At 41.7% G+C, this 11826-nt stretch overlaps 1 protein-coding gene across 18 annotated transcripts in view; it reads left to right on the top strand.

The window, feature by feature from the left end:
- The first annotated feature begins 5840 nt into the window (after positions 1-5840).
- The window catches only part of LOC1274542 (alpha-1,6-mannosyl-glycoprotein 2-beta-N-acetylglucosaminyltransferase), a 39180-nt gene continuing 33194 nt past the window's right edge, over positions 5841-11826 (top strand). For 2 of the 18 annotated variants that reach the window (XM_061642398.1, XM_061642391.1), the window contains exons 1-2: positions 6124-6265; positions 8627-8909. The gene's annotated coding sequence lies outside the window, so the exon portion shown is untranslated. Of the gene's footprint in view, positions 6754-7350; positions 8169-8626; positions 8910-11826 lie in introns of those variants that run through there. The other 16 variants (XM_061642402.1, XM_061642406.1, XM_061642395.1 and 13 more) reach the window with 16 other exon arrangements.

The following is an 11826-nucleotide window of genomic DNA, read 5'->3' as shown; positions in this document are numbered from 1 at the left end:
TTGTTCAGATCATGCAACTAGTGAATATTGAGAAAACGAAACTAACAGATGTGAATGAGAAAAACAATACGGCAAAGAAACTTTTCGATATAGACTTCAAATTTGGATGCCAAACTTTTTCGAAATGAAAGATAACACTGCAATATGTACGAAAACGAATGTACTACAGTTGATGTCTTAATTTAGTTTTCACCAGCAATAAGGGCCACTGACTTTATATCCCAACATGTGTTAAAATACGAAAGGATCATTAATCTTGCTATGGGTAAACAATACCCACCAAGCCAGGCCATAAGTCGTGCAGTATCAATTACAAAGGGGTTTGCTGGTCTAGATTAGATTTGAACTGACGACCTGTGGTGTGTTATACATCGATCGACATTACATCATGCAAAAGATTATCAAACAGAGCTGAAGGATTGATTGATGTTGGCAGAAGTGCAATCAACGGCACTCTTCACGCATGCAAACGATTACTTGCTGCTACAAGTGGTTTCAAGAGCCCACTCGTCCAAGGCATGTTGAAGTGCTATTCAAGAGGGTTGATTTTAATTAAACACGTTCAAGCGATGAGACTCGTCGAATTGTGTTCAGTTTAAACTCTGGAAAACATTTATGCTGGCGAGGCCGTGTTTTTAAACACTTTGCCTGTTCTCGAATGGTTGTTATTCGGGGGAACCCATTATACATTACTGCTACGCAACTGCCACGAACTTAATCGACGAGGTCGCCGATGAATGAGGTTCCGTAGATTATCGTTATCGGCCAACACGTGTATTTCACGTTTACCGTTCGCTGTACAACCATGAACAATGTATTATCGTTGAAGCACTTCCGTAAGCATTTGTGTACGTTCGATTGTGATTGTTAGCTACTACAAGCTGATAACAGCCGTGAAAGACGAACAACCCCATAACCAAACGCATGAGACAGAGCTTCTTTGCTCATTTTACCGACAATGTCCCACAATTGCTTTAGCCTTGATTGTACCTGTTCTTTACTAGAGCTGAACAGATGATTGACCATTGAAACGAAAGATTTATGGTGATATTATAACTTCTACCCATACCCAATGAATTATGCATGTTGGATGGATTATTGATTAGAGCATTTCTGCTTTGCCTCGAACCAAATCCGATCGGTTTGTTGATCTGTTGCACGAACGGCCACTTAATATTGCTAAGATATTTCTCTCACACCTTCTCTCTCTCTCTCTCTCTCTCTCTCTCTCTCTCTTTCTCTCTCTCTATCTCTATATATCTATCTCTCGCACTCATAACACCTACTTTATGCGGCGTTTTATCAGCACGTTGATCGATCAATTCGCAATGGCAATCGATCATCACACCTAACGCTATCATCACCTCGATGTTCTTACGTGTCTACACATCTCGCTCTAGTTTACGTTATTATGGCCGGTACGGTTTTATTCACTACAACACATTGCAGTAAAAGGGAGAAGATAACAGATTGCTCTTGTTATCACGATCACTGTTGAACGTCTTTTCAGTACTAAAACATAACCTGTTACATTGTCCATCGTAATAGAAGCAGTACCTTTCTTTATCACTCCTCCCTTGCATACATTCCAATGCAAGAATCGTGTTTAGTGTCTGGCTAGTGCCTATCGCTAATAGCATCACAACTTGGTAAGTAACTCGTATTGTTCATGTGTTAAGATGTTATCAAAAGGTTGAAACTAGAACAAGGGTAAAATGGTTTCAACGAAAAATACAACTTCGGTATCATTTCTATGACTAATTCCAAAGTATTCTAATCCTGCTCCAAGTCTTGAGTACTACTGTGAACATTATCTATCATCACTTATTCTAAAATTATTACGAATGATCGATAGAATGGGGTCTGAATAAGAGTAGGTAAAATATTTTAATTTCTCAAAGGGTTAACACATTTGACTCATAATGGATGGTCCATTCTAACTAATCATTCACACGAAAATCGAATTATTGAGAAGTGTACCAAAAAATCGCGAAGAGTGAAAAGGTGTACATAGTCGATTATACTAAACAAATCCAGGTGGGGCATGGTGAATTTGGATGCTATTCAAAAGAAAAGTTTCTGATAGCTTGCATACATTGCATGAAAATTTCATACTTTTTTAATCTTTTTCGTATCTTTTTTGATAAATTACCTTAATAAATACCCCATAAGTCTCATGTTTTTTTCATGTTCTTGCCACAAACTAATATTCTTGTTTTAAGCTGGTCAAATGTGCGTAACTGGCCATTCAGTAGTGTATAAAATATAGGGTAAAAAAGAAAAAATATCGTATTAATTTCTTTAAATTATAAAATAACAAGCAACTTTTTGGACACTGTGATGAATATTTCGATCAACAGCCGGTTGCATGGTACAATCGTCAACTCGTACGACTTAACAACATGCCCGTCATGGGTTCAAGCCCCAAATAGACCGTGGACCGCCATACGTATGACTGACATTCCTGGTATGGGGGGTTATCCAACAAGTCATTGAAAACCAACCCCACAAGTGGTACAGTTGCCTTGACCGACAACGGTTGTTGAGCCAAAAGAAGACGATCAATATATCGAGAATCTGAACATGTTTGCATATTAAAGCAGCTATGAGCTATGACTATATGAGTTCCAAGAAGAGAGAAAAAGTTTGACAGTACCGCAGAAACAAAACAAAAAACTGCAAATATGAAACACATGTTAGTAGGAGTACATTTCAGGCATTTGTTCAAATAGTATCACGGATAGCCGGTTCTGGTTCTGCCAAAAAGCCTAGATTTGTATACAGTTCAGAGATAATATTATCGGTGTCTAGTTAATCTAAATCTTTAATGCTGCACAAAGTGTGAATTGTTGAAAAAAAAATCATATAGATAGTAAAGTAATGGATGGTAAAGCTACATTTGTTGTTGGCCTCTGCATAAAATTAAGACAATCGATGGTACTGTTTCATGCGATGCCTAGGACTTAGAGAAAAGAAGTTTATCAACATTTTCCACATTGTGAATAACAAATCTTCGAACAGAAGAAGAAAAAACAAAAACAATTGTCTAAGATGTAGTTGGCACATTAATTGTTTGAACAACTGTACACGAACGCGCCTTCGTTATTCAATTAAGATTTCGTCTAGCGATAAAGTTCAACGCTCCACCAAGCAATAACTTGCTTCCTTTCCAGTTCGGGCATTTCTAACGCGCGAAGCATAACGTTAGACTCTTTCTGACCTTAACTGGAGCCAAGTAACCAGTGGCTTGCTGCGGTCAAGAAGCTATACCTCGTAAATCATAGCGGAGCTGCTGCCCATCGTTGATGAGTTGATGGGTGCACTGCTACAAGTACGAATCCTTCGCTGCCACATTTCACTGTCAACAACCGATGTTTGAATGCAAGACGAAGAAGTGCTCTGACGGTGGGTGGTGGGTGAAACAAACGTGTGCAGCAAAAAAAAAGAAACCAAACAATCTAGTAGCTGTCGAAACTGCGACCAAAACTGCTTCAAGTTAACTTTCCGGTGAAACGAACAGCACGTTTCAACGCACATTTCATCCACAGCGGTTGCTGGACGGAGCGGTAACTGTTACCCCGCTCTACGTGTCATTTGCAATTTTTCAAAGAATCAAAATATTGTTAAGATAAGATTTTTTGTTTGTTTGTTTGTTTGTTTGTTTGTTGTTTTGTTTACTCCATCTCTGTTTACTTACTGTGCCGAGTTGACGGAGAAAGAAAAGTTTACCTAAACAAACACATTTCATAGCAGCTATTAAAGCTTCTTGTACTGCGTGCGAACTTTCGACATAATCCAGCTACATCAACAAAGGGCCATGATTATTTCAGTTTAATTAACATTTCATCCAAAACAAGAAATGGAGTGTACGAAAAACCAGAAAGCAAAGGAAAAGAAAAACATATCGCTAATGCTTTTCGGTGGTTCGTTAAAACATACCGTTTCCGCTTGGCCATTTCATCCGTGTCGATGCGGTCGTTGAAAATGGGTGGCGGAATGATGCAAAGAGAAGCAAGCTCGATTTGCTAAAGATACGGTAGAATGATTTTAAGATTTGCAATCTTACAATGGTGTAAGTAAGCAATAATTCTTTGGTAAAAAAAAACTGGCCAGATAGGGTTTTAAAAAGGTAACTTACTATCAAATCTGAAAACTAAGACGAACCACGGAAATAATAATACTCACTGAAGCAAATATTTATTGATAAAAGATAATGCCAGATTTCATTAAATTTAATTTGTTGAAATTAGTTATTGAACAATAAGTACATATAACTACATGAAACCGTCTTCAAACTAGCCGCAAGGGATTTATTAGAATTATTGGCTCATCATCACATGGCAATAATTCTGCCTCCTTCATGCTAACAGCTGGTCGAGGAGGTTAACAGTTTTGTTTGTCTATTTTCTCATTGTTCCGTTTCCGTGTTTACATCGCTGTGCGGTCGATTTCACATACTCAAGCTCTGCTGACTCACGAGACCCGCGACCAACTTCAGTGGCAGCATCGCGGGGTTACTTCAGATAAGCACACATACACACACAAACACATACAGAGAGAGAGAGCGATGCAATAGACCAAAATCATCCAAACAAACCAGACTGCATTACTCACCGAAAGCAAGAACATAAAACGTACTTAAGAAATAACATACAATCAGAACGACCGTTATCGCGCGTGACTTCTTGCGCCCAGTAGTGAATGTGTGTCTAACACATTTAGCAAACGTTGCACCACACTCTGTGTAGACGCGTGCCTGCGTCTAATGCAAAGTGAGATTACTTGGGCAAGGGTTAGGATTTGTTTATGTTTTTATTGAATTGTCGCTACCGCAAACGAGAAGATCAATCAAAGCCTTCATTAGCCGCGTCTTCGCTCTACTTCAATCTGGAAAGGTTCAACGTTGGGAAATTAAAACGAGCTAACATAGTATAAGGAAAGGGAGAGATAGAAAGAGAGCCAGATAGGGTCCGAAAGATAGAAAGAAAGAGAGAGAAAGCGAGAGTGAGAGAGATAATTTGTGGGAGAGGGCCATTACGAAAATATGTAGTCGAAAGATAGCAAAAAACTTCGATGCGATCTCACCAACACTACCTCCGATCAATGGTCACTTCGATGAGGTCGAGAGCGCAAATACAACGTACCTCTGTACAATGTGCCTACCGCTGGTCGTACATTCCACAGCTGGGGTAGGCGAGGAAAATCCGCCAAGGAAATCGTTTTTGCCTTCGTGATTTTCCCACCCATTTCATGAGGTTCAAGAGTCGGCAAGTGGTTGCGCATTGCGCACGTGCGCCAACAGTGAGTAGCAAAATGTGTGCAAAATGTTTCAAAGCTTGTTGTTGTAGATATATCAAAGAAATGAATTGTTTTAGTTGTTATTTATATTCACTTCGTGTTATGAGTTTGTTAATTTAAAAAGATGTTTAAAAAACACCCACAAATTTGGAACAATGTTTTTGCTACTGGGCAGCTCCATTGCTCACGTGCCATAACGCATTCTAGCTTAGGAGGCTTAGTTAGCGTTATTCATGTTATTTCTTTTAAATTATTTTTTTCCATTTTAAATGCACCATAATTGAAGTTTGTTTTACTTTGCTTGATATAATTGATGAAGCATTTTTTTTTGTAAGAAAACACAGAATTATCTAGTCCCGCAACCGATAGCGCGCTCAGTGCGTCAGTCACTGTGGTGCGATTACGGCATTGTCGGCGAGAGTTTCGTTTCCCGCATCCGAGATGTAAAGGATAGGAACGTGGAGATAAGCTCCGTCAGAGATGAGGAGGAACTTGAAATCAACAGCGGGCGTGCGAAAGAGAGCGTCCGGGCATGATGTAAACAGTGCTAGCCGCTCTCGGCCGAAAGTACAGCAACCGCGAGCGCTGAAGCTGTTTAAAAATAAGCAAAACCAAGCGTCGTGTGCGTAAGAGAAACCGAGCTATATAGACGCCAGAGAGGTGGGCTGTGGGCAGTGTGCCAGCAACTAAAAAAGAAACCGCAGTCGCCCCGCGAAACGAAGTCGCGTCTTATCGAAGGCGCAACGTCAGTACTGTCGGTGTACTTTGCGCTTCGGGGCGCCTACTGCTGCTGCTGAGGCAAGTGTCAAAACGACGGTAGTAGAAGCCAGATGTCAGACACGGGTACGCTCTCGTACGAATCGCGGAAATCCTAGTAGTTAGTGTAGACCCAAATTGCACCGTGAAGATCCGGCTGAAGCAGCTACTGATACCACAACCTCGAAGAGCTGTTCGCCGTTGTTGATGGGTGTGTAAAAAGTGGTAACAAACCAGTCGCTACCGTACGACCTTTCGGTAAAGGTGTGAAAGGCGAAAGAAAACCATAACAACCGTGCTAAAATTCGTGCCTTTGGTGACGTATTTTCTGCTGCGTTGTGTTCATCGTGCGCACGCCCCTTGCCGTGCAGTTGTTGTTGTCGCTCTAGTGTTGGTGCGTTTCTGTGTGAGAAAATGTGTGATAGATACACAAAAGTGTGCAGCAGGGCGTGAAAAGCTGTCGGGAGCTGTTAACCTTGTCAAAGATAAAAAAACAACTATCGCATAATTAATCCAAAAGCCTTCGATAAAGAGAAAAAAAACATCACCCCAGCCATTTTGGGGGCAAACAGCTGGATCGACACAGCCGAATCAATCGAAGTAGCCCACGACCAGGTTCCAGTGTGCGGTAGGAGGTGGTTGTTTCATTCATCCCAAAACAATGCGCTGACCTCCGCGCGGATACCAACACCAGCACAGGTGACACTCCCTTCCGAGCTGACCCGGCTGATCTTCCCGGAATGTTAGATGGCCGACATTCGTTCTTGCTGGGGAATTTGTTTTTGCATTCCCCCCTTCCGCGGTACAGGTGTTATGAATGAAAGTGTTTCCGCGCATGCTTGGCCAAGTGCCAACCATGTAGCGGCGGGGAGGACATATATCTATATCTATCTTCAATTTTCATGGATTTTTATCATTGCATTTCTTATCGCTGGGGTTTTGTTTGTTACATTTGTGTGTTATCTTGTGATTTTAATGAAATCGCAGCAAAAACGCTGTTTTCACCAGCTATATTTATGGGATTTGGCCCCCGCGTAAAATTAAACGCTATTCAATTTGGAGCGCAACGAGCAGCAGCTGTTTTTGCTCCGCATGTAAATTTATCATACTAAGGCTCCAGCAGCTCGGTGATAAGCTTGATGATAAGAAGTCGAGCTTTTTTAAATAGGTTTAACAAGTGTCATCCATCAAACATTGTTGCGTGTTTGTGCAGCAAGAAATGATTGAGCAGCTCCATTTCTATTCATTTTACATGACTTACCTACTTATCTCCGTTAACGATTGGAGGTGTGTGTGTGGTTTAAAACCGGCACTACAATCGATTTCGGAAAGACCCGGACCTGGTCCGCGACGTCATCAGCGCGCTCGGTTGTTCGAACTCGTCATCATTTTACAGTGTACAGCAGGGGGCGCGCACTGTTCAGCACTGTCTGCCGGCTGTGTGTTTCCGGCGGAAGGGGACACTTTGGGGTTCGACGGTGGAGGCCTGCGTACTCAGTCGGGCTCGCGGTTCGGCAAACGTCATCGTGCACGAACGCCGTTTTCTCGCTCCGCCACCGGAGCCGCCACACATGAAGGCAGCACATTACACTATACTGCGGCGCTGCCTGGCTGACCGGACAAAGCTTCGGCCATTATTAGTACGTGCGTGACTGTGACAGCGAGCGTAGGTCGGCTGTCGTCGTAACGGAGGTGCACCGGAGTGTGGTCGATTTTCCGATCCGCAATCGCAACGCCAGAGTGCGAAAACCACGTACGTATTCGTACGATGGGAAGAGAATTGATTATTCATTCGAGCCCAACTTCGATCGCGTTTGTGTCAGTCAGTGTGTAGCCGATTGATTTTTCAATAGTTGCATCTGTCGTGTTAATAAGTGTGTACGCTATACGCTCACTGCAGCCACAATACAAACAGTGAAGTTGTGCGAAACAGTGATCCTAATGGTTAAAAATAATGCCAGTCTGCCCAGTTATTGCTTGCGCTAGACGTGAATAATATTTAGACGGTGTCTTTTCTGCCATCATCAGCCGACAAGTGCGCGTGTGTGCGGTTTATGGTTCCTGCTGGCACTGTCCGCCAACAGCACAGCAGCCGCTCTTGTGACGACGGTGGGGTCGGTTGTAGTTGTTGTTTATTTGGCTATTTGGTGTCGCTGTTACTTGGTTTGATTTTTAGTAGTCGCCGTATCCGCTGCCAGCAGCAACGCCATCCTCACTGGCTACGTCTCCGACGACCGCGTTCATCGACGAACGTAGCCGCCGTACTCAGCGTCGTCTTGACGCTGGTTATGTTGCTTTGATTGAATAAACGAGCAGTGAAACCTGCTTGGGACTGCCCCGCGGCAAAGGACGGTCAACACATCGCATTGCCGCTTTGTTGCCTTCGCCTTTCGAGAGAAGAAATTCCAGTTTACTCGCGGCCCCCGCCAATGCGGGACATTTCAACATTTGGGAAAGGAAAGAAAGGCAGACAAAACCGCTGCTGACTGTTGTTGATACGACAATTGCGTGGAGGTACAAAAACGGGGGTAATTTTACTGTTTACCTTGGCTCTCTCTCTCTCTCTCTTCAGCAAGCTTTATGAGTGATAGTGTGTAAAAGCGGCCACTACGAGCTGTGCAGTGCAACGTATGTACGTTCTCAGTGTATGCGATGGTGTATTAATAATATAGTGTAGTTAATTTAACATGCACTTCTCAAGCTGCTAAATCAGCAAAAGTACGAAAGGCTGCGTTCATCATCCAATAGAAATTCGTTCACCTGCGGTAAAGGACGTTTCGTGTCATCGATCCAACGACTCCCTGCCAACCGGCTATGCTGGATGCAGAAGTTTACAAACCCTGCGGTAACCAAAAGTAAGTTTTATCGTGTATTAGAGTTGAACGTTTTAATTACCCACCATAGTTTCGACGTTACTCGCTGGCATCCTCGGCTCCTTTTCGAGCCGATCCGACCGTGTACAAATTTGATCAAAGGTTATTTGCCGAAAGCGGCACACGGGTAAGCCGCCCCTCAAGGGCAAGGGCATGCTGAACCGCGTCGTTAGCATTATGGCATCGCACTCGATTAGCACACAGCGATGGTGGCGTATCCAAAGCTTCGTAAAACACCGCAATGCGTTCCCCCATTAATTGACGCGGGCAAGAATCAACCTTAACGCACGGTGGTCGCTAACCTGCTTTCAAACAGATCCAGGTGACAAATCGTCACAGTAGTACACTTTTGCCAAGCGATTAACCAAGTGTCAGCAGATGACACGGCAGGGCCTTTGGTCCTTTTTATTTTCATCATGCTGCCCTCTGTTTTATAGATCGAACAGTAAAAGCATTTAAACAGCATTTTGACTATTGTGAGTCGATACTGTCGAACTCGTTTCATATTTGCGCAACCTGATAAACACGTGGTAAGCAAACTTAAGCTTTACAGAATAGAGCTCAAACATAAATAATCATAGGGCGCATGGCAGGTGAGGTGCGACTTTAGCACCAAACAACAAGAAGAAGCAATTTTATCGGGCAAAACAAACTGATAAGCTGAAAAAACGCAAAAAAACGGTGCTAATATAATAAAATTATGTCTGCTTCATCAAAATATCGAGAGCGAATTCATCATCAGAAATGCACAATCCAATTGGATTTTCATAAAGTAATGATGTTTGGTAGTGAACCGGACAAAAAACGAGCCAGTAATTTAAAACCTTACTTTGGCCTGATACTAAATAACCTGTATAAAAACTGGTTAAACTGTGTACTGTGTGTATATGCCTACAATGGGCAAGCTGCTTGTTAAAGCTCATCGAAAAAGTGAGGCATTGAAAGCATTTCCAATACAATAGGTTCTTCTTCTTCTTCTTCTTCTTTTGGCTCAACAACCGTTGTGGGTCAAGGCTTGCCTGTACCACTACTTGTGGGGTTGGCTTTTAGTGACTTATTCATCACCCATAGCAGGATAGTCAGTACTACATAGCAGGATAGTCAGTATCGCGATACGGTCCATTTGGGGTTTGAACCCATGACGGGCATGTTGTTAAGTCGTACGAGTTGACGACTGTACTACGAGACAGGCCTACAATACAATACAATAGGTTGCACGAGAAAATTAATGCATTGCTAGAATGGCACCTAGAAATCTTCTCTTCACTGCCTTCAAGCGAAATATCGCCGATAAAAAGCGATGACGCTTAATCTCGCCATTTCAAATCCCAGACTTAAATTAAATATTTCGAATAAACAAAATTCAATAATAATATACCTATAAGAAAGAACAGTATGAACAATCTGGTAGTTCCGGCTTCCATTAATTTATTATTGAAATGGTTTGCGAAGCAATCTTATTTAAAATCAATCGTGATCGGCATCGCTACCAACTGATGCGTGTTGCTTGATTATTGTTTACCGACCGTTCTTTTCTTTGAGCTGCAATCCAACGTCATCTTTGTGGTCATACGAGTGGAATTGATTCCCTGCCAATGTTTTCTGCTGAAAGATTTAATCTCGATTGATGCATCACAAACTGCAATTCATATAATTCACGTCCCAAGCGAGCTGATAGCATGAAGCATGCATGTTATGTTCTTGAGCGGGAAATGTCCAAACAGAAAACTGCAATTAATAAGTTTTTGCTATTTTAAAGATGTATTTGGTACTTATTTCATGACGCAAAATCTTCAACAATAATTTGTATGTGTTTTTTTTCTCTCATGGAATGAATATAACGTGAAATTTGTCAATATAATAAAGTAGTCGAAAAAGTAATGCATAGAAAAATAATATGATCTATAAACGGACGATAGGAAAAGTATAAAACAGCCATCAATAAACACACTTCCCTGGAGCCTGATACTTTGTTGGGTGTGCAAATTGTTTACTCCGCTCAGACTGCACAAATCAAATGGGGTGAAAATCGAACCCAACCATTTCCCGATCAGACAAAAGCAGCAATGCCATCATTTGACCTACATTCAACTAATCTGGTAGGGAGCCGCAAGATAGCAAGAGCGCAGAACGGAGATAGATACCCATAAACGAATAGCACGTTCGTAGGATCTGCGGGAGATCAAACCTCGACCGATATGGTTTAATTTTGGCTGTAAATCCAACCGGTGTACGTGTGCCGGTTTCAATGTCCGAGGGATTTTCTTCTCCCATCTATTGCTCTACAGCCATAGAGCGAGAAAATATATGTTCTGTTTGTATTCGACATCGGGTTTTGTCCGAGTTTCTGACCCACGAATGATAAACCATGCGAGAAATTCGAAATGAATTTCATCTTTCCAATCATTCACTTGTGGATATTATTTCATCTCACACAATTTTGCGTGAAACAAATCTCAAAAAAATCACATACAGTCTCACGTCGGTTTATACACTTTGTATACAATATATACAATACGTACAATAATTAAAACATTTTAAACCTTATTTTACCAGCGCCAAAGATTTGAATTACGAATGCAAGGCACCAGTCAATATAACCCCTTGCAGGCACTTTGCTGAATATGGCTTAAGGGCTTGAGCGCTCGAATTTAATATTGATTTTCGTCTTATTTTTAGACTTTTGCTCTTTCATACCTTTAATGTTAATAGTGTATAAAACAGAAAGCTCAAATATGGATTAAAATTGTTGATCGTGCAGTATTGAATGGGTCTCGAAAGCCTGTATAGGCCTGCATGCACGCGTAGCACGTTACGTCAAGTAGAAGTTATTCATCTTCTTCTAGAAACTAAACCAAAATGTCGAAATAATTACATGTTGTTTTACGAAAAATTGTCA

Source organism: Anopheles gambiae, chromosome 2 (genome assembly GCF_943734735.2).
Source record: "Anopheles gambiae chromosome 2, idAnoGambNW_F1_1, whole genome shotgun sequence".
Lineage (NCBI taxonomy): Eukaryota > Metazoa > Arthropoda > Insecta > Diptera > Culicidae > Anopheles > Anopheles gambiae.
The sequence above is the reverse complement of the archived record's forward strand: the minus strand, read 5'-3'. Positions and strand labels throughout refer to the sequence as shown.